General features: G+C 41.8%; 1 protein-coding gene across 11 annotated transcripts in view; it reads left to right on the top strand.

The window, feature by feature from the left end:
* The window catches only part of LOC140493786 (leucine-rich repeat-containing protein 4C-like), a 991,485-nt gene that overhangs the window by 934,169 nt on the left and 34,823 nt on the right, over positions 1–22,493 (top strand). For 3 of the 11 annotated variants that reach the window (XM_072592655.1, XM_072592654.1, XM_072592662.1), the window contains one exon: positions 1,808–1,901. The exons of the other annotated variants lie outside the window; for them this stretch is intronic. The gene's annotated coding sequence lies outside the window, so the exon portion shown is untranslated. The remainder of the gene's footprint in view (positions 1–1,807; positions 1,902–22,493) is intronic. 11 annotated transcript variants of the gene reach the window in all.

Raw genomic sequence — 22,493 nt, 5'->3', positions numbered from 1 at the left:
CGTACAGAAACTGTTGCAAACACTCAGCAGGTCTGGCACCATCCATTGAGAGGGAAACAGAGTTAATGCTTTTGTGAGGATGACCTTTTGCTTCTGAGTATTTCCTGGAATTTCTGTTTTTAAGTAACAGCTGAGCATCTGGCATTATCTGTTTCGTCAGTGGTGACTGAGTTTCTTTGGAGTCGCAAAGCATTACGTGGCACTCAGTGTTGCAAGGGCATGTTGTAGATTTTAAACACATTTGAACAAAGCACCCAATAGGCATGAAAAATCTAAACATGTGCTATTCCCCTAGGGAGTTTCTTATGAACAGTATGGGGGAAAGGCCAAATTAACACTGCCAGGTCTCTCTGAGTGCTAGTGTTATTAAAATTTCCTGCTGTTGTTGGTCAAGGTTGGGATCAGACAATTACACAGACATAAGCCAGATTTTGATTCCAAATGAAATGATAAACAGGATTAGAACTAAACAAAAAACTCTGAAGATTAAAATGATCAAAATTCTTTTTGAAAAATTATGAAGCTGCTCGGACATGTTTTAAAAACTCCATGACTGTCACATCCTGAGGTGAAATTTGAACATGGACCTCTGTGCTTGAGGTAGGGATGCTACCACTGCATAACAAAAACCTGTCTTACAGGGTCATGTGTGTCAGTTGTCTCCCTCACTAACCCTTCCAACATCCCCTGGCCACACTACGTCACAAGATTGGAAAACTCTCATTGAACTTCTCAAGCATCGCTCACTAAGGCTCCATATACTTGAATGGCTTGCCCACCCTTGTGGGCCCATGTGACATTCCCACATTCCAAATTGGTCAATGTGGAAAAGACCGGAAATCTGCCCGGCAGCCAGACTCATAACCTTCGCTCTCCATTTGGCTCACTTCTTCATGTCAGCAGGATTTAACAATTTAATTCTGTAACTCTTTGACTTTAATTGATGTAACAATCAGAAGTGGTTTGAATTATACAGCCTCAATCAGAAAATCGATGTAAATGTGGGATTTTAGGAATAGAGAATTCAAACTACCGAAAGGAGTAATCAGACAAGTTGGTCTGAATTTTAATGTTCTGCCATGTTTGGGGAAGTTGGCATGTTGAAGGAGAGTTCAATAGCCTGCCTGTAAATGCCTTTTTTGATTCAGCCACTTGGTTTACACTTGCTGGTCTCCCTGACCAGTTAAAGTTTGAGAGGGTGTAATGTCAACTCACCTCAGCAGCTCCAGATTTAAAGGGAACATGCAGAGTTCTGAATGAAATGTTTCAGAAGTGCTGGGACTAATCAAGGCTGAAACTGGAGAAATGTAGGGGCAATATCCAAAAGCTGCACCATAATTCTCAGAACGTACCACCTGGCTATCATGCTGTAGCGCGCAGGAGTCAAAGGGAAGTTTCGGTCCCCACAGATCAGAGGAAGATGGGAGCCCCAGAGAGCAAGCAGGCATGGTTGGAAGTGACTGTGTAAATCACCTACTGCAGTGTCATGCTCATGAATATGGTGTTGGCATGGGATCACTGACCTGATTTGGACAGGAGAGTTGAGTGACATTCAGTCCTCAAGTACAAAACCTTTCCTCCATCTCCTGACCCCTTCCTGTGCACCGTTCTTCTGAACTTTGCACTTTGTAACGAATCCATCCCTCTTCCTCAGGTCATGTCCTGCCATTCCCATCTGACCAGCCGTCACTACCGCTCATCATATTTGAATATCACAGCTGTCCCTGCAGCGACCATCCACAAATGTCATCCTTCAATCCTTTCAAGGTGCCACCCACTCACGGGTCTCATTATTCTCTCCTTGCAGGGGAGGAGACCAAAGAACTGGAGGGAATGGCAATGAATTGGGGTTGGCCATCCAGTCACAGCCCTTCTGACTGCTGCAGGAGAGAACACAGTGGGTAAGATTGGGTTTTTGTGTGCCTAGTCAGTGCCGATGGAGGGATGGGGTCTCCCAACTCCTGATGACAGTATTTGATCTAACACAACCATGTGGTGGACAGCCCTTACCCATTCCTATTAACTTTGATGTCAGCATCAGCTGAAATACTGTGATAATTCACAACCTTCTCATCTTGTCGATCTGAATACATCCTTCATATCCCACAAGTGTCATTGAGTGCTGATTCTCCAGCGGACTCGCATGAATCTGTCAACCCCCATAGAGAAGGAATGGAATGTTAAAGTGGAGTAATTTTGCAACAGTTAAACTGTTGGTACGACCACAACTGGAAAGTAGTTTTCAACTTGCAAAGTAATAATCCATTAATTGGGATCTAAGAAAATGTTAAATTACTGAGGTGTTGACTTCCTCACAAAGGAACATGGAATCTCTTGTTTAAGTTTGCATATTTCAGGAGCTCCAATAGTTCTAAAAAAAAATGTAGTGGATATTACTGTAACAAACAGTGTGTCAATTCTTAAATTTATGATTGAGATCTGAGATGCATTAAATATGGTTAAACCTGCTTTGTGAAAATGTTTGTTTCAAAAATGTTGTACAGTTGTGGCAAAGCTGTGACCTCATCTAGCTTAAGAAGGTGTGTTTAGGGTCATACCTTTTTCTGTGCAGAAGTGAGTGATATTTATTTTGAAAAATAATGACATTAACTTGTTCCTGTGGTCTTATACCACCTTAAGTACTGTGGTAACTAAAGATTAACACTTTGTGTGTTGTAGATCAATGGAAAGTTGATCATCAATGGGGATATTATGAATGATTCTAATTCTGCCAAAACAATAATAGAAGGTTTTGTTAATGTGACCGTATTACCTCATATACAAATATGCGAGTGTCAAACAAAATCTGAAAGTAGACCTCAAGAAAAAAATCAAGTGAAATGCTCAAAAAGAAAATGACCTTGCACCAAACTTATAACAAGTTACAATGTTTAAAAGGCATTTGGATAATACATGAACAGGAAAGGTTTAGAGGGATATGGGCCAAATGTAAGTAGGTGGGACTAGTTTAATTTGGGATTCTGGTCAGCATGGACTGGTTGGACCGAAGGGTCTGTTTCCATGCTTTTTGCCTTTTTGACTCTAATATAGTTAACTCTTAACTGCCCCAGACATGGCCTAGGAAACCAATTCATTCAAGGGGAATTTGAGATTGGCAACAAGCCTTTTCCGGCAGTGCACACAGCCTATGAAAACAATTAAGAAAAATAAAATAGTTTTTCTGATTCTGGCTGAATGCAACAGTTGTGAAGTGGATGCTGATAGCAGCCGTGGCAAATATGGCATCAATCATCTGGAACTTGCAGTTCTCCACACTAGTTTCATTTCTTCAACAAATATTGCCAGAAAACTCCTGATAATGAATCATTGTGAGCAAATCACGGGCTGTTGCGACCTTGGCAGCCAAAGGAAATAGATGCACAACTGGTTCAGTTGGCAGATCTTCTTCCAAGGGGTTGCAGATATCAGCAACCACTTGACAGGAGGATTAGAGCCTTCTGAAACACCAATGCTCAGTCATGTAGAGACAGCTCATCCTCTGTCTTGTGTAGAAGGTGCTGAGGATATTGCCTCCTGCTAGAACTCAGTATCTGTATTGTCCAACCTGTGCGTGGGCTGGTGGTTGAACAGAATGTTGCTGCTCCTCCTGTTCCTCGTCAAAGGCTACAGGTCATGAATGATATTTGGCATGGATCTACTCCCATGCTGTAATGAGGGCTGGAAAATACAGATCAAAGGCAAAAGGTAACAGAAGTATCATTCTCCAGTAGTGGAAAACACCAGCATAACAGTATATGTTCCATAGTGATAAGCCCCTCACCAGCATAATATATATTCTATAAGGAAAAGCCCTCACCAGCATAACCGTATATGTTCCAAAAGGATAAGCCCCTCACCAGCAGAACAATATATATTCCATAAAGAAAAGCCCCTCACCAGCATAACCATATATATTCCATCAGGAAAAGCCCCTCACCTGGACAAAGCAGCAAGTGCCAGGTTTCAGTATTGCAAAGCTATCTTGCCATTCAGTTGCTCAGTCCCCTCAGCCTCTGCTGTGCTGGTGCTTTGTTTTACTTTGTGAGTAGCAAGAAGCTCAGGAAACTTACGGACTACACAAATCCAGGGTTGAAACTCCACTTAATTAACTTGTAACATGTTCAAATGTCAGATCCAGCTGCTGCAGGATTTCCTAGGGGCAAACAAAAACCTTCCAGTTAAACATTGAAAGCTTGAGGCAGGGAGTTTCACGTGCATCCGTAACCCTAGTGGATTAAAACTCCCCCTCCCCTGCAGACTGCTTAGAAACTTGTGTTTCATTAACTTCACATTCAACTATTGCATTTGTTTTTATTTAAAAGAATATGTGCCCTCAAACGCTACTCTGCGTGGCACCTGACATGTACCCCAGACATGGGCAGACAGAGGGAAGTAGGCATGAGCTTTGTGGGCACAGTCTTGGGCTTTCAGCTGGGCAGAGTCATGCACAGGTAGGACATCCTGTATCCCCAGAGCCGGTGTGGAAGCTACATGTGCCCAAGGTGCAGCATCCAAGTGCTCTGCCCAAGACTCTGAGAAACTACACAGATTTGTGAACACAGCTCAGTCCATCGTACAAACCAACCTTCCATTCATTTGCTCCATCTATACAACACCATTGAAGATCCCTCCCATCCCGGGTTAATCTCGTCTAACCTCTTCCATCAGGCAGAAGATACAAAAGCTTAAACACACATACCAACAAGTTAAAGGACAGCTTCTTCCCCACTGTTATTAGACTTCTGAATAGACCTCACAAATTTCAAATCTAACATTGATCTTGCTTTTTGACATCTCCTGCATGACTCTAACTTAACATTCCTTGCTCTGTTCAATGATGTGTCTTTGTATGTTATGATCTGCTTGTACTGCATGTAAAACAAAACTTTTCACTGTACTTAGGTACATGTGACAATAACAAAGCAAATCAAATGGAAACAAAAGCAGAAGTCCTGTCAGTGAATCGGACAATTGCCATGCGTGTTCATCATTGCCAGTGCCCATGGAATGTGCCTGAGATGCTAGTGTCTGATGTGCAATGTAAAGGTCTTTTGCAGTACCCAACAAGAGCTTGTTCAGGTATTTGTGCCAATTTGCATAGTGAATTTGGTGAAATTTCAACCTGTGGTAATTTGGGATGTCAAAAAGGGATGTAACAGGCAACCATGACCATCATCTGTGAACTCAACAGTCAGGAAGCATTTCACCACTCCACTTGAGAAAACATACAAGGTGCAGTGAAGGGGGTCTTGTGATGCAATGGTAGTGCTCTTACCTCTGATCAGCAGGTCCTGGCTCAACCCCTATCCAAAGTAGACGGGTCACATGGTCTCTGAACAAGTCAATTAAGAATATCGATAAGTTGTCATGAGAACCTCTTGACATTGAGATGGGATTTACCAAATATTCTAATACTCTAATACTCTCACCATAACCCACATCGCTCATGCCTCAGAAGATCCAACCCATATTTTCAGAAAAATAAAGCCCGATTTGGAATACCTGTACTCATAAAATATTCAAAACAACTTTGCACATCCTTGTAATAAAAATCACTTATTTTTGTGTAAAAAATTACATAAAAGCTGATATCTTTTATCTAAATATGGTTTGTTGCTTTGTTGAAGTTAAAATAAATATAATGTCGAGCCCAAGTGGTTTCTATGCAGCATCATAGAATTATTACAGTGCAAAAGGGGACCATTTGGCCCATTCTGTCTGTACTCGCTCTCCAAATGAACAGTTTAGATACTCCTTTACTGCCAAAATGCTGACTTTTTGGATTGGCCCATTTTTGTATGGACTGCACCAGATCAAGAAGCAACTCACCATCACCTCAAGAGAAGTGAGGGATGAACAATAAATACTGAGATGTCCATGTTCTGTAAATGAATAAATTCAAAACAAAGGAATCCTGGGTGGGCACTAAATGTCAGAGCCTTTACTACTGATTCATGCACCTGAATGTATCACTTACAATCTTGCAAGAGGGTAAATATGCTTTGTCTCTTATTTTGCCAAAGAAAATAGAATACATAGATACTTTCTCCATTCTGACATTATTATTGGCTGATCATCTTTTGTATTCTGTTCATTTTTGTGAGCCAGGAGCAAACATTAAGGACAAATAGGGAACCTCAAAGCCTAGAAATTCATCAACACAGTTTTCTGGATGTTTGAAAATATATCTTGGGTGCATGTAATTCATTTGCTTTCATTCCTGGATTGCCATAAGAGGTATTTTACCTCAGGGAAGACAGATAGATGTGGGCTGACTTTTTTTAATTTGGTTGCATCTCATTCTCTTTCACATGATTAGAGAACAACAGTTTTTCCATTTTTGCAAGGGGATTATACTGACCCTGATCAGCCTGGTGATGAAAATTAACAGTGTCAGAGAGAAAATCAAGGAGGTGATTAATAATTTCAGGTATAAGTTTGCAAAGTGCAGCAGATGGTAAGAGATAGATACTTTTATAGGAGGCTAATTTTGCGGGAAATTTTCCAATTTGTTTGCATAAAATCTTACCTTATCCTCTCCATTGTCAGACAGCAATATATTAGTGAATAAGGGCCCAGCTTTATAAGCATTAACATATGTGCAAATCAACATATTAGACCGTAATGAGTTGTCCGTGCCCTGTGCAGAATGGGTATTGATAATGCTCAGAAATAAGTCAGAGTTGTGCTTTCCCTTGTGCAGCAGTCCTCATTCTATGACAATAACAATTCCCAATGAACTGTCTTAATTTTGCAAGACCAATTAAAATGTTGTTGGCTCTGCTGCAAAAGAAAATTCATTGCTCGATACTGTCCTATTGCGTTACAAAAATATTCTCTTTTTGGAAATCAATGTTACTTCTGAAATAATTCTTAAAAAGTAATATTTGCAATTAAATATATGCAGCTTTCACCAGTATGTATGGTAGCTCATCTCAGGAATGTAGTTTGAATATTAAAATATTTTTTCTGACAGTCAGAATTACTGACAAGAAAGAAGAACACCAAACACAATTATTATAAAATGGTAGAATATACACAACAAACGCCTTATTTTTATGAATGTGGACATCTATTATCGTTCTCTCAGTACTTTCCTAGATTTTCTTCACTTATTAGCCTGTTACTGAATCTATGTATGTGAGTTTTGTGTCAAGATTTTGTCATTATCTCTAAATTATTAAATGTCTATAACACATTATTTATTTGGGCATCCCCATTTCCTGGTGTTTGACTAGTTAGTACTTTGAATGGGTTTCCAAACTCTCATCTTCAATGACACCAGTTGGAGTTTCAAACTGTCCCATTCCAAGCCTTCAGCACCCCAGGATATGACTATTCCAGTGTCCCTCTTAGATAACATTAACAACAGTGCAATTAACTCTTTTTCCTTGCTTTCTTCAATTTTCCACTGTGTGTGAGTTGTGTCGTCAACCTGTTAATAATCTCAACATGTGAATTCATTTCTAACCCCAGGCCTATTTCCAGATTAGGGTTACATTTCTTAAGCTCTTTGAGCTGCAGCAGATGTATTGTATATCTGGTTCTGCATTTGTCCGAGACTTCAGCAACCTCTGATCTATTTTCACCTCTTCTCAGGACTTCACAACTGCAGCCTCCTAGATTATCCATCGAGCTCATTTAATCATCCTGTAACTCTTCATTTTTGTTTCTCCCTCTTTCATGCCCTTCACCTAGCCCAGAAAAAAATTGCAACTTTTTTTTTCCTTTTCGTATGTTTAAGAATACTGCTGAACAGCAGGTCCCCAGGTCTCAGTCCAGCTCCAAGGTGCAATACTCTCACTTGGCTTTGGCTGCACCAGTTTCTTCACATCATGAGCCTTTCAATAGATTATTGTGCTTCACTGCTGACCCTCATTATTTGATTAATTTCTTTTTCCTGTAAGTCTGCTTCTGCTCGACAAAACGCCTCTTAAAAATTCCATCAGATTGCATTCATCCATTCTGCCTTTTTCACCCAAAATGACCACAAGCTACCTCACTTGCACCCATGTATGCCATTATTGTTTTTATTCATCCATGGCATTCAGTACAGCTATATCTCATTATAGTCACCACAGAATGATCGATCCAGAAGCCAGCTGATTTGCTCCCATACGTATATAATTGTTCCCATAACTCTGTTCCTCTTGTTAACTTCAATGTTTCCCTCATCTCAAGTGATACCTTCTTGTCAGACTCAGTAGTCTAATTTTATCCTTTTCTATTGTCTGCCCATGTGCTTCTGAAATAACAATGTGAAATGAGCTATTTTTATAGTAACCATTTTGACTCGGTCTAACAGAGAATTTATATCCCATCATTAATATCTATGAAGCATCGTTGGTATATTTGCATTAGCGATCTTGCCAAGTTCACAATGAATGACACATCCTGTGAAGGAGAAAGAGGATCATCTTGTGGGAATCCTTGTGCAACTTTTACAACTGCAATGGGTTTAGGCCAGAAATTCTAGAACGTTGACTGTAAGCAATGAAGGTAAATTCCCCAGGTCAGGATCATGCTTGAGTTAGAGGCAAGGTTGGACATGATTGTGCTTTCCATGACATTGCTTCCCTTGTTCGTCTTGGTGATTGTACTCTTGTCAAACTAAGCTTGAAATGAAAACAGAAACTGGTGAGAAACTCAGCTGGTTTGGCAGCACCTGCAAAGAGAAAGCAAATTTAATGTTTCAAGTCTAGTGACTCTTCTTCCGAACCTTCAGGTCAGAGGACTGGAAATGTTATCTTTGCTTTCTCTCTGCCAAACTTGCTGAATTTCTCTAGCATTTTCTGTTTTAGTTTCAGATCTTCAACATTAGCAGTTCTTTGTTTTTATTAAACATGTTAGATTTTGATACAGCTGGTTCTAGGTGTATCAGGTCGCAAAAAGTCTTTGTTGGAAAAAGACGACCCTTCTTCTTCAATTGTATTTGACCAATTTACACGATTGGGGGAAGCAAGCACTGTGTAATTGAAGATGACCTGTATGTGTCAGTTACCTGAAACATGTTGATTCTGATTATTTACTCAGCCAATTGATATCAGTGGAAAAACCTCATTGCAGCTCTTGCATGGCTGTTATCTCACATTTATGCAGCAAGATCCTCTGTGGAATTTTTTTCTTAGGAATTATAGAATGTAAGGAAGGACAGTCAATACAATAGGATTCTACTTAGCAAAATGCTTTCTCTAATTTCACATTCTTTGTTGGTGTATATTTAAAAGATAATTTCCTTCAAAAGACAGGGTGGCACACCTTTGAACTGAAAGGCAAGAGGAGATTTTTGGAAAAATGTTTTCATCCAGAGCTTGTAGAACTCTGGAATGCACTGTGTGGGACAGTAATTGAGGTGGGAAACCTCACAACCTTTAAATATATGTATGGATGAACACTTGAAGTGTCTTAACATTCAAGGCTATGGGCTATTGCAGGAAAGTGGGACAAGTGTAGGTTGTAGTGATTTGGAAGTACAGACTCAATGGGCTGAAGGACCTTTTCTGTACTGTACGATTCTGTGCAATCACTTGCTACTTTAAACAGGTTTGCAAGCTGCAGTCAACAACCAATTCAACAACTAATACAAGTGTAGACAGTGGACTGAAGGGCCTCTTCTGGACTGTATGATTCTATGCAATCACTTGCTATTTCTGTAAAAAAAGTTTGCAAGTTTCAATCGACAACCAATTCAAATGAGATATTTTATAAAATGACAGATTGTTGTTTTACAGTGGTAATGTTCAGAGGTTTGAAATCTTTTTTTTTATTCATTACATAGCTCAGCTGTTCAGCTCTCTCTTAGATCTCTGATTTCAACAATTGCTTCTCAGCCAAATCTTCTCTCCTACCCTGGTTTACTTATATGTGACAGCAGATAGTTAAGATATACAGAGTCAGGAAAACTCCAAAACACCGACAGCTGGAGCTATTAACTACTGGAACTTTCAAAGCAATCCAGTAGATCTGGTGTTTTCCTCAACCCCGTTTAGTTGATCTAATTATTATGATTGGTGCGGTTATTGCATGTAAAAGTTTTTAAAAATTGCTCAGTTAATTGTGGTCTTTGTTTGTCATGGTACTATGGCCATCCTACATCAGTGTGGTGGTGATGAGCTATAAAGGGCTCTCTTTCTTACCTTTTCCCCTCACCTGAGGCATGGTGACCCTCAAGTTATATTACCACCAACCTTTTCTCCAATGAGTGAGTAGTTCTGTGTTCTGGTAAGACTATGGCCAACTACATTGGATGGTGAAAAGCAATACGTGAGAAATGTGTCATAAGTTAGCTGCAAAAAGTGCTGTTTGTTCTAAGTTTTTGCATAACTTTATAATACTGCTTCAATGAATGAGCCCTTCTATTTTGAGAAATACAATTACTGTTAATCGTTCCTATCCAATTTCAGTGACAACCAAATGGAACACAGTGTGGCTGGTTTTAAAACAATGAATAAGACCCAGGGGGGTGATTTTCCAAGTCCCTGACACAGACAGGAAATCGCTCTTTGCTGATAACCATATTGGAAAATTGCTTGTGTGTTGCCACAATTTTCCAGCCGTTAATTTTAATGGATACAAAATCACCGGCAGTGCAACTGTGCATCCCCAATTTGTGCAGCCAATAGATTGGGCGCTTCACCATTTGCAAAAATCTTGCAAATTGTTCCCAAGGCTCCCAATCCGAAATTGAAGAGCAGTTAATGGTGAACTTCATGTGATTACGTGACATAAACTGTTAAGCTTGTGTTTGCTTTACATCTCACACTTGACTGGTCTTTGGGATGATTCTTTGACCACGTGGGGTGGGATTAACCATCCCTGCCCAGTGCCCTACAGCAGTGTAGGTGGCTAAAATCAGGTGGTTTGGGATTAGATGCTGGCCATCTTCCTGCCAAGTGCATTCTGGGCTGACTGATTAAGTGTCGAGAGTGGGGTGCTGGAAAAGCACAGCAGGTCAGGCAGCATCCGAGGAGAGGGAGAATCAACGATTCGGACAAAAGCCCTTCATCAGGAATCTGCAGTCTCTCCAGCATCTATAGTCCTCACTTTCACTCCCTGACCAATTAAGTAGTCAATTAACACTACATAAAGACCTCATCCTATTTCGGCCACCGATAGGGTGAGACCAAGGTTGAACTATCTGTCATTTAAGCCAGTGCAGGCAGGCTATCAGTTTGGAGGGGAGGGGTGAGGTGGGGTGTGGGGTGCCTCATTCTTTTCTTCTATTCTCTTGTGTGACATGAACATCACTGACTGGCCAGCATTTATTGCCTATCCCTAGTTGCCTTTGTAAAGGTGGTGGTAAGCTGTCTCCTAGAACTGCTTCAGTCCATTTGATTAGATTAGATTAGATTAGATTAGATTACTTACAGTGTGGAAACAGGCCCTTCGGCCCAACAAGTCCACACCGACCCGCCGAAGCACACCCACCCATACCCATTCCCCTATATCTAACACTACGGGCAATTTAGCGTGGCCAATTCACCTAACCTGCACATTTTTGGACTGTGGGGGGAAACCGGAGCACCCGGAGGAAACTCACACAGACACTGGGAGAATGTGCAAACTCCACATAATCAGTTGCCTGAGGCGGGAATTGAACCCGGGTCTCTGGCGCTGTGAGGCAGCAGTGCTAACCACTGTGTCACTGTGCCGCCCAATTTGCCTACCTATTTGCTGTAGGTAGATCCACATTAAGGAAGGAATTCCAGATTTTGACGCAGTGACAGTGAAGGAACAGCAACATATTTCCATTTACATGGTGAGTGGCTTGTTGGTGGTGTATCTGCTACCTTTATCCTTCCAGAGGGAGGTAGATGTGGGTGTTAAAGGCACTTTCTAAGGATCTTGATGAATTTCCGCAGTGTGTCTTGTAGATAGTAAACACTGCTGCAATTGAACATTAGTGATAGAAGGGGTGGACGCTTGTGAATGTGGTGCTAATCTAGTGGGCTGTATTATCCTGGATGATGTCAAGTTTCTTGCATATTCTTGGAGCTATACCTATCCAGGCAAATGGGGAGTATTCCATCAGTCTGTTTTGTGCTGTGTAGATGGTGGATAGGCTTTGGGAAGTCAGGAGGTGAGTTACTCACTGCAGTAATTTGTTCCAATATGCGTTAAATTGAGAGACCTGGACTGACAAAAGTGAGTGACCTCTGAGTGATCTTTCCCGTCTCCTGGTTCTAGATACCTGCTGCTCCCTCTTCCCATGACCGCCCAAGTCCAGAAACCACTTCTAACCCACAACCGTCTTTCTCAATACTGGGCCTGCGTCTGGGAATCACCCACCTGGGGACCAGTGTCCCACGTAGCAGCCCAGGCTCCACTATGGTGCTGCTGACCTCTGCAAATGCTGGCCTCTGATTGGCCTGGAGCATCATGCCCGCAGCACTTCCTCTTCTGGATTTGTGACTTCAACAGAAAGCCCATCAGAAGCCAATCATCAGAATGACTGCTAAAAGGTCTGGTGGATTGCTGATCAAAGCTGGTTATGGTTTCTCTCCAGTAAAAAGAGCCAATTTTTTGGTACAAATATAAAGCACACTGACTGAGTGAGGTAAAGCAAACCGACACTCTCACAAGGTCAGCACTATTTGCAGCGTAAAGAAAAGGTTCTGCACAATATTACCCAGTTTTTCTTTCCTGGCATTTTCAATTTGTTTCCTCTAAACGCTCTTCCATCAGCAAACAGAAACAAATTTACTTAGTCTACCTCATCAAATTCAATCGTAATCTTGTACATATCTCTTCAACCTCCATGACAGCCTCAATTCCTGTAACATTGCAGCTAAAGTCCTTCATCCCCGAGATCATTCAGGTCAATGTCCTTGGTACACACGCAAGAACTATCTCGTACTTCAGTTTCCATGGGCAACTTGAGCATTTTAAGAAGGCCCGTGGAAGGGAGGTAGCTAGTAATAAAGACTAGAAAGACTGAATAAAATTCAGCAGTTAGCAAAATGTAATTGGAATTAATGGAGTAACTGGAGGAAAAGTTCAGCAAAAAAAAAGTTTCGGATGTACACAACAGCTTGATTTAATATAGCATATTTAACACAGCTGAATGTTGCAAGGTGTTTCTCAGGAGGATTAACAATCATAATTTGACTGTGAGGCACATAACAAGGTGTGATTGAAATGATAAATTTTCTGGAGCACCTGAAAGAAGAAGGCAGAATAAAAAGGAAGCAGAAATGCTTAGTAGGGAATTCCAGAGCTTGTGACCCTGACACAGCTTCAATAGCGAAAGGGTGAAGACTGGGGATCTGCAGAAGGTTAGAGCTGAAGGAATGCCGAGTATTCTAAGGCTGAACAAATTATGTTTCAATAACGTACTTAAAGCATTGTTGGTCACGATCTAGGGCTACTCCTGACATTTGAAAAAATTGAATTGTAAGTAATTGTGGACATATTTTCCAATGTGGCAGCTCTTGAATTGAAAGCTTAATGCATTAGTCAGTACACAGACAGCTGTGACTGGCCAGCAGTTTTGGAATGATGCAGTGCAGTCAGACAAATATGAAGCCGAATACCTGTCATTCCCTGGAATTCCACAAATCCAATAGATTTGAGTGTTTCTATTGAATTTCTAGTGATCTCTGGGGGGGTTAGCAAAGTGAGAACTGGCCTCCTTGAACTTGTAAAATGTCCATTTCGAAGGGGGAAATAATTTGTCTTTCACTGCACATAACGTCTTTACAAAGTTGGCAAGAAGTTGAAACAAATGTGTAAAATTAGGAAGTCATAAGCTATGCAGCAAATGGCACTGACAGCAAGTAATGTCTAGCAGTTAGGATCTTTTAATATCTGTGCATCTGTGCTTATTGAGCTGATCCGGATAAAGAAATTTTCATTTGGTGACAGTGTAAGCAACCTCGAGCTAAGTGCTTATCAAGCATGAACGCAACAGAGCTCCTGTTGTACGAGAGCTGAAGGCATTGTTATTAGGAGTCCTGTCTACAGCACCAACATGCCTTGTCACTTCCTCAGCTTTCCACATTCCACCTTTGTGACCTCTCTTTATTTAGATGGCTAACTGAATTGAGCATAAGTTTGTGCTGAGATTCTGGGCGGTCGACCCATGAACTTTGAAGTGATTGCATACAAATTGCCAACATTTTGTAGCACGGATCCCTTTTTTCTTCTCTGCTGGCTGCTTAACATTTTGCAACCCCTTCAGCTCTGCTTTGCAAAAAAAAAGTGCCCCTCCCCACCAAACATTTCATGTGAATGGATGCCCTGCTTTAGGGTTAAATGAGACCCCAGCTATAAATAACTTAGAAATAATATCTATCTTTGAATTGGCTGCAACTCTTAATTGAAGAGTGTGGTGCTGGAAAAGGACAGCCGATCAGGCAGCATCCGACCAGCAGGAGAGTCGGCGTTTCGAGCATAAGCTCTTCACCAGGAATGCGGGAGGGAGGGGTGGCAATCCCACCATTCCTGATGAAGTGCTTATGCTCGAAACGTCGATTCTCCTGCTCCTCGAATGCTCCCTGACCTGTTGTGCTTTTTCAGCACCACACTCTTCAACTCTGATCTCCAGCATCTGCAGTCCTCACTTTCTCCTGCAACTCTTAATTGTAAAGGAATGAAATTGCATTCAATTTGACAGCAAACTGACCGTGATATCAAGAGAAGGGGAAATTATAAATCAGTCGTGATTTTGTTACAGTGTTCTGAGGAAGGGTCATAGATCTGAAACGTTAACTCTGATTTCTTTGAATAGATGGTGCCAAACCTGCTAAGCTTTTCCAGCAAATTCTGTTCTTCATTCCGATTTACAGCATCCACAGTTCTTTTAGTTTTTGTTACACAGCGTGTCTCCTTGCATGAAACCCTTACAGTTACTATTTTGAGTTTTCCAACTGCACCCTTATCACATGACTAAGGATAGTCGCTCTAGAAAGGAAGTTTTGATGGTTCCATGGAATAATCTTGAGCCTGGGTTTTTTTTTAGAAAATCAGCACTGCAACACTTTCTATGAAAATGAATTTGCTTTATACCATTCAATACTTAATACAATGGTGCGACAATGTAACTAATGGGAATAAAATGCTTAAGTTTTGGAGAAGCTTTAATGTCAGTATTTAAACTGAGCAGTTTCGTTTTCAGCTCCTTAATATCAGAAAAGACATGGGAACATGATTAGAGTTGGTTGCTGGTTAGTTATTTTCAATTAAAAACCTGCAACTTTGAGTTGGACAATCAAACTCTTGGTCAGTGTAAACAGCTAGGAAAGTTCATTTACTTTACGGTCAATGGAAAAGTAAGACAATATTAGCCTAACAAATATAAACAGAGGTTTGTATCACATTTGACTATTCGGGTTATTTTTTTTTTGTTTACATTCTATGATTTCCCATGCACCATTGAAGACAACGGAAGTTCAAAATTGGAACAGAACAAATTTTCAATAAAATGTATTCAGATCTATGTTGGATATGAATGCCATCAGAACTTGCTGCTAACAAAAAAATGGAGATGTTGCTGAAACAATGCTAGCTTTAACTTGCATTGACAGAGCATCTTCAGTGTAGAAAACAAACATGGGAGCAAGGCATAAGGAACAAATGTAGAATGTTAGTTTAGGAGAGAGGAATGTATAAGACACTAATAAGGCCACACTATTGGTCACCTTACAGGGAAGGAGGTAATTGCTCTGGAGAGAGTGCAGAGAAGATTTGCTAGAATGTTGCTAGAGCTGGAGAACTGTAGTTGTGAGAAAAGATTGGGAAGGTTGGAGCTGTTTTCCTTGGAACAGAGATAGATAAGGGGCGACATGATTGATCGATTGAAAATTGTGAGGGGTAAAGATAGAGTGGCCAGTAGGAACCTGTTTCCCTTGGCAGACAGTTCAAAAACCGGGGATCATAGGTTAATGTTAAGTGTTAGAAGGACTAGAGGGAATACAAGGAAAAAAGAGTGGTGGGTGTCTGGAATTGGCTGCCTAGGTTGGTAGTAGAGGCAAAAACCCTAAACTCTTTTAAAAAGTACTTGGATCTGCACCTTAAGGGTTATGAGCTGCGTGCAAGAAATTGGGATTAGAAAGGGCTGATTGAGTTGGCATGGACAAGTTGGACCAAATAGCACCCTTCTGCGCTGTATCATTTCTGTGGTTCAATGAATCCAAAGCTCAGTCAAAAGGTGTATCATGTTCAAACTGAAGTGGACAACAAGGAAGGATTTGGGGAGAGAATTCCAATCAGTTAAAAGATTTTTCATCAGTGTTGAAGCAAAGGAAAGTAGCATTTGACCTGGATTTTCAATGGAGTTGTGGAAACACTTATGGCATATCTAAAATGGTGGACAGATCCCAGGTCTGGAAATCCCGCCCACATATCCAACAGAAACTATTTTCACAGTGGAAGGTAGGGTGTAGGATGAGCAGCATATTCTTCCCATGTGTGGGAATTATAAACTCTATAAGGTTAGTTAACCTTGGTGTTGATTTTAAGCTCACCCCATTTTCGTTGCACCAAGGGCCTTATTTCAGAGTGTGGGAGTGATAAATCTATAATGTCTTCATACTCTTTCCTGAAGAATGGATAAGGTATGTAGTACTGATATGCTACTTGAATAGTTAACCCATTAAAAATTGACAACATAACTGCCTACCTGTGTCTATGAGAGTTAAAAATTATGTTCTAATAGTTATTATAGCAACTATTATAATAGCTATCATTATGGTGTGATTAATGCTTGGTTGCAGTTCACAACCTTATCAGCAGAAGGTGGTTTATATGTTCACTTTGATTAACAACACAGAGGTTATTTTTAAAAATAAGTGCTATTAGATGCAGTTTAATGAATAATGGTGGCTCAGTGGTTAGCACTGCTGCCTTACAGCGCCAGAGTCCTGGGTTCGGTTCCAGCCTCGGGCGACTTCTCTCCAAGTCTGCGGAGGTTTCCTGTGGGGGCTCCAGTTTCCTCCCACAGTCCAAAGATGTGCAGCTTAGGTGAATTGGCCAAGCTAAATTACCCATAGTGTTCAGGGATATGTAGGTTAGGTGCATCGTTTAAGAGAAATGTGAAGTAATAGATAGGGGAATGGGTCTGGGTGGGATATTCTTTAGAGCGTCGGCGTGAACTGGTTGGGCCAAATGACCTGTTTCCACACTGTTGGGATTCTGTGAAGTCTTTTTTTAGATAACATATGAAGCATGAGAGGGATTATAAATATTTTGAATGGATTTTCGTGAATGGGACTACAATGCCCAATCTGTAATAGATGATTTATGAATGCATTTTATTTAATCTCAACATGTTTTCTCATGGCTGCATTAGATGAACATCAAGTGGTTTGGCCAGGAGATTGTAAGTTGAAAAGGTGATTGTTTGAAGGTTGTCATGTGATCGAACTAAGTCAGTGTAAGATAAGTGGGGTTCAGTGGGTGGTATAAGCTGCAATGGAGCTTATGGGTCTTTAGACTGGGTGATAGGACAAGAGTTAGCACAAGTTTGTAAACATGAAATAGGGACAGGATGGAGCTTAGGTGGTCAGATGTTTAAAACAAATGTGCACAAAGTCCCAAGGAATTGTAGGCAAGTTTTAAGCAGTCCATCTTGGCATTTGGCAGTCCCTGTTGCTGCATCTAAGCTGTTTCCAGGAGGTGTGAGCCTGAATCGATCTTCCAGACAACAGTTCAGGAGAGAAGATCCCACCTTTCCGTGGAGTTTTTCCAGATATTGTGCAGCAAACCAGACAATTTCCCTACTCCCACTACCAACTCAGATTTTTTAAAAATTCCAAGCCTTTGTAATGGAAGAGGAACAATCGACAAAGAAAATCAACAAAGCAGCTTTATAGCAGGAGTGAAAGGCTGGAGTAGTTCGCAGAATGTTGATAGTGGGGGCATTCAATGATGGTAATACCATTGAATAACATGGGCTAGTGGTTAGATTGATGTTATCGGAGATGGTCAGTGTCTGGCATGTGTGTATTACAAACATTGCATAGTCCTTGTCAGCCCAAGTGTGGATATTATCCAGATCTTGTTGCATTTAATATGGACTGCTTCAGTATCTAAGGTATTGTGAATGCTGCTGAATATTGTGTAATCATTGGTGAACATACCAACATCTGACCATATGATGGAGGGAAGGTTGTTGACATAGCATCTGAAGCTGGTTGGGCTTGGACACTCCCCTGAGGAACTCCAGCAGAGATGATCTGGAACTGAGATGATTAATCTCCAACAACAACAAACATCTTCCTGTGTGCCAGGTATTTCTTCAACCAGCAGAGAGTTTGCCTTCCGGGATGCCCATTGATTCCAGTTTTGCCAGGACCCCTTGATGCCACACCCAGTCAAATGTGACCTTGATATCAAGGGCAATCACTCACAAATCACATCTGAAATTCAACTGTTTTGTCCATGTTTGATGCAAGGATGTAATGAGGTCAGGAACTGAGTGGCTCTGACGGAACCCAAACTGGGAATCACTGAGCAGGTTATTGTTGAGAAGGTTCTGCTTGACAGTACAGTTAATGACACCTTCCATTACTTTACTGATGATCAAAAGTAATTGGCCAGGGTTGGATTTGTCCTGCTTTTTATGTGTAGGAGGTAACTGTACAATTTTTCACATTGTCAGGTAGATACCAATGTTGTAGCTGTACTGGAACAGCTTGGTTAGTGGAGCAGCAAGTTCTGGAGTATAAGTCTTCAGTGCTTTTGCCAGAATATCAACTGTGTCCATACCTTTACAGTACCCAGTCCTTCTAACCGTTTCTTGATACCACATGGAGTGAATTGAATTGGCTGAACACTAGTGACGCTAGAGCTCACTGGAGGAGCCCAGGAGGGCTCATGCCCAAAATGTCAACTCTCCTGCACCTCGGATGCTACCTGACCTGCTGTGCTTTTCCTGCACCACGCTTTTTGACTCCGACCCTCCAGCATCTGCAGTCCTCACTTTTCTCCTGGTTGCCAAGATAAATAGTTGACTTGGCACTTCTAGCTGAATATTGTTGCAAATGTTCCAGCCTTATCTTTTTGCACTGATAGGATGGGCTCTTCCATCAGTGAGGATGAGAATATTTATGGAGCCATCTCCTCCTTCAGTGAGTTGTTTAATTGTCCTCCACCATTCACTGAATGTGGCTGGACTGCAGAGCTTAGATCTGATCCATTGGTTGCTTAGCTGTTTCTATCACTTGTTGGTTATACGGTTTGGCTTGCGAGCAGTCCTGTTTGGTGCCTTCACCAGGTTGACATGGCAGTTTTAGGTATGCTTGGTGCTGCTCCTAGCACGCCCTCCTGCACTCTCCATTGAATCAGGGTTGACCCCCGACTTAACAGTTATAGTTGAGTGGAGAATATGCAGTGCCATGAGGTTGCAGATTGTGCTGGAGTACAATTCTGCTATTGATTGCTCATAGTCCCTCAGAGATGTCCAGTCTTGAATTGCTAGACTTGTTTGAAATCTATCTCGTTTAGCTTAGTGATAGCGCCACTGAACACAACGGACGATATTTTTAATGTAAAGGCGGGACTTTATCTTTACAGGGATTGTGCGCTGGTCACACTTGCCAATACTGTCATGGACAGATACTCAGTTCCAGCCTCAGACAATGTTATTTGTTTCTTTGGCCGTATGATTGAATTACTGTATTTGGAAAACCACGCTGTATTAACCTCGACTTTCAAAGACTAACATTTTCCCCATTACATTTATTATGTGTACTTCTGCAAATTCTTTGGTAAGTCAGTCAATCGGGTAGTTCTACAGCAGACATTTAGGACTGACAGTGCCAGGAGCTGATCCTGTGAAACTTTCCCCTTGAGACTCGAGGATGCATTTCACATGAATTCATCTGGAACTATGTCTGTACTTTCTTAGATAAATGCTTGCAGCAAGTTAGCAAATGTGCCTTCACTAGACCAAGTGATTGAGCAAACCTAACCTCAAAGGATCAGAATGAATAATAATGTAGCCAGCATATTTAAAGGAAGGTTTGAAAATATTTCTTGTCTGACAACTACCCAATAGATCCTCAATTTATGTTAGAAAAGCAATGCAGTTTTATGACTCATTGGCGCTTTCATCAATACTGCCACCAAGGGCCAAATGTTTTCTTCTATTGTCAAATTCTAATTTTGCTTGTGCCAACAGATGGAAGTTCTATTGCAAAACTCGGGTGATTCCTCAGAGAGTTAAACTGTGAAGATTCAGTGTACCAGAAACTTCCTGAAGCATAAATAGAAGTTGCTGGAAAAGCTCAGCAGGTCTGGCAGCATCTGAGGAGCAAACTTAATTTTTTAGGTCCTGTGACCCTTCTTCAGAACTCAGTTTTGTTTATGACTTCCAGCAACTGCAATTCTTTGTTCTTTTTCTCCCCCAGAAGTGGCCTGGTTGGAGATGACATTACATCTGCATCCATAAGAAGACATAATCCAACCTGCACCAGAATCATACCCCATTCATTTTGAATTCCAATCAGGAAACCACAAGAATAATTTATTTCCTTTATACCTTCAAAGTGCCTCAGTTAACCTGCTGTCAGTTAAGAATTGGATGGGATCCTTTGAAGCCATTTCTGGGATCCTTTCCTTTCCATTGTTGGATGGTCGATAACATGGAGTGCTCTTGGAGGCATGACTAACTCATCCCAGATATTAGGATGTGGACCATGATTGTCTTGGAGTTGTGGACACTCCACAGAACTCCCAAAATCCCTGCCAGGACCGAAATACTGAAGTCCGAGCCACATTTCAGACAGATTCCATTTTTCTAGAATCAGGCTAGAAGCAGCCCAGAGAAAGTATAGCTGGATACTTAGATAAGGGGAGCCAATGGATGCAGTGAACAAAATCTTACAGGAATCTAAGATACCTGGACTGTGATGAGATGTACTGAACAGGGCTGGGGCTATTTTCCCTGGAGCGTCGGAAGCTAAGAGATGACCTTATCGAGGTGTATAAGATCATGAGGGGCATGGTTAGGTGAATAGACAGAGTCGTTTCCCTGGTTTGGATGAGTCCAGAACTAGAGGGCATAGCTTTAAGGTGAGAGGGGAAAGATTTAACAGGGACCTAAGTGACAACATTTCACACAGAGGATTATGCGTGTATGGAATGAGCTGCCAGAGGAAGTGGTGAAGTCTGATACAGTTACAGCATTTAAAAGGCATCTGGATGGTTATATGAATAGGAAGGGTTTAGAGGGATATGGGCCAAATGCTGGCAAATAGGACTAGTTGGACTGACGGGTCTGTTTCCATGCTGTACATCTCTATGACTCTGTGTTTCACAGAAATGGTCAACAAGAATCACCTTGATGCTGGGAGTGACTCGTCCCATCTGTTATGCTTTTCACAAATGGCACAGTGAGTTCCTTGCTAGGTAGCAGCAAGATGACAATTGATGGGATCAGCCCTCTGCCTCCTCCATGACTTTCAGTTCCCCAGCCAGCCATGCTTGATCTTCACCATGGACATTCAGTCCCTGTGCACATCCATCCGCTCTGACGAAGGCCTCCAAGCCCTCTGTTTCTTCCATTCCCGCTGACTCAACCAGTACCCTTCCTATGGCATACTCATTTGATTGGCTGAACTGGTCCTCAATGGAATCCTCCCACTTCTTTCAGACCAAAGGGGTAGCCATAGGCACCTGCATGGGCCCCAGCTATGCCTGCCTCTTTGTCGGGTACTTGGAACAGTCCATCTTTCGCAGCTACACTGACACCATTCCACACCTTTTCCTCTGCTACTTCGATGACAATATTGGCGCCACCTCGTGCTCCCATGAGGAGGTTGATCAGTTCATCAAATTCCCTAACACCTTCCACCCCGACCTCAAGTTCACCTGGACCATCTCGGAGACCTCCCTCCCTTCCTGCACCTCTCCAGCTCCATTTCCGGTGATGGACTTAACACTGACAACTACTACAAACCCACCAACTCACAAAGCTATCTGGACCACATCTCCTCCCACCCTGCCTCCTTTAAAAATGCTATCATCCTCCTCTGCCGCATCTGCTCTCAGTAGGACCAATTCCACTCCAGAAAATCCCAAGTGGTCTCCTTCAAAGACCGCACTTTCCTCTGCCATGTGGTCAACAATGCCCTCCAGAGCATCTCGCCACTTACTGCACATCTACCCTTGAACCCCACCCCACCCAACTGCAATAAGGACAGAACTTCCCTGGTCCTCACCTTCCACTCCACCAAGCTCCAGATCATTGCATGATCCTCTGCCATTTCCAACGCATACGAACAGTCCCCACCACCAGAGATATATTTCCCTTCCCTTCCCACCCCTATCAGCATGCCAGAGAAACCATTCCCTCCACAACTCCCTTGTTAGGTCCATGTCCACCAACCTACCCTCCACTCCAGGCACCTTCACCTGCCACTGCAGAAAGTGCAAAACCTGCACCCGCATGCCACCACCTCCCCCACCCCCACCTCAACCCCCCCCAACCACCTCCATCCCCAAAAGATCCTTCCAAATCCAACAGAGGTTTACCTGTACTTTCACACACGCCA

The sequence above is a fragment of the Chiloscyllium punctatum genome, chromosome 22, assembly GCF_047496795.1.
Source record: "Chiloscyllium punctatum isolate Juve2018m chromosome 22, sChiPun1.3, whole genome shotgun sequence".
Classification (NCBI taxonomy): Eukaryota; Metazoa; Chordata; class Chondrichthyes; order Orectolobiformes; family Hemiscylliidae; genus Chiloscyllium; species Chiloscyllium punctatum.
The sequence above is the reverse complement of the archived record's forward strand: the minus strand, read 5'-3'. Positions and strand labels throughout refer to the sequence as shown.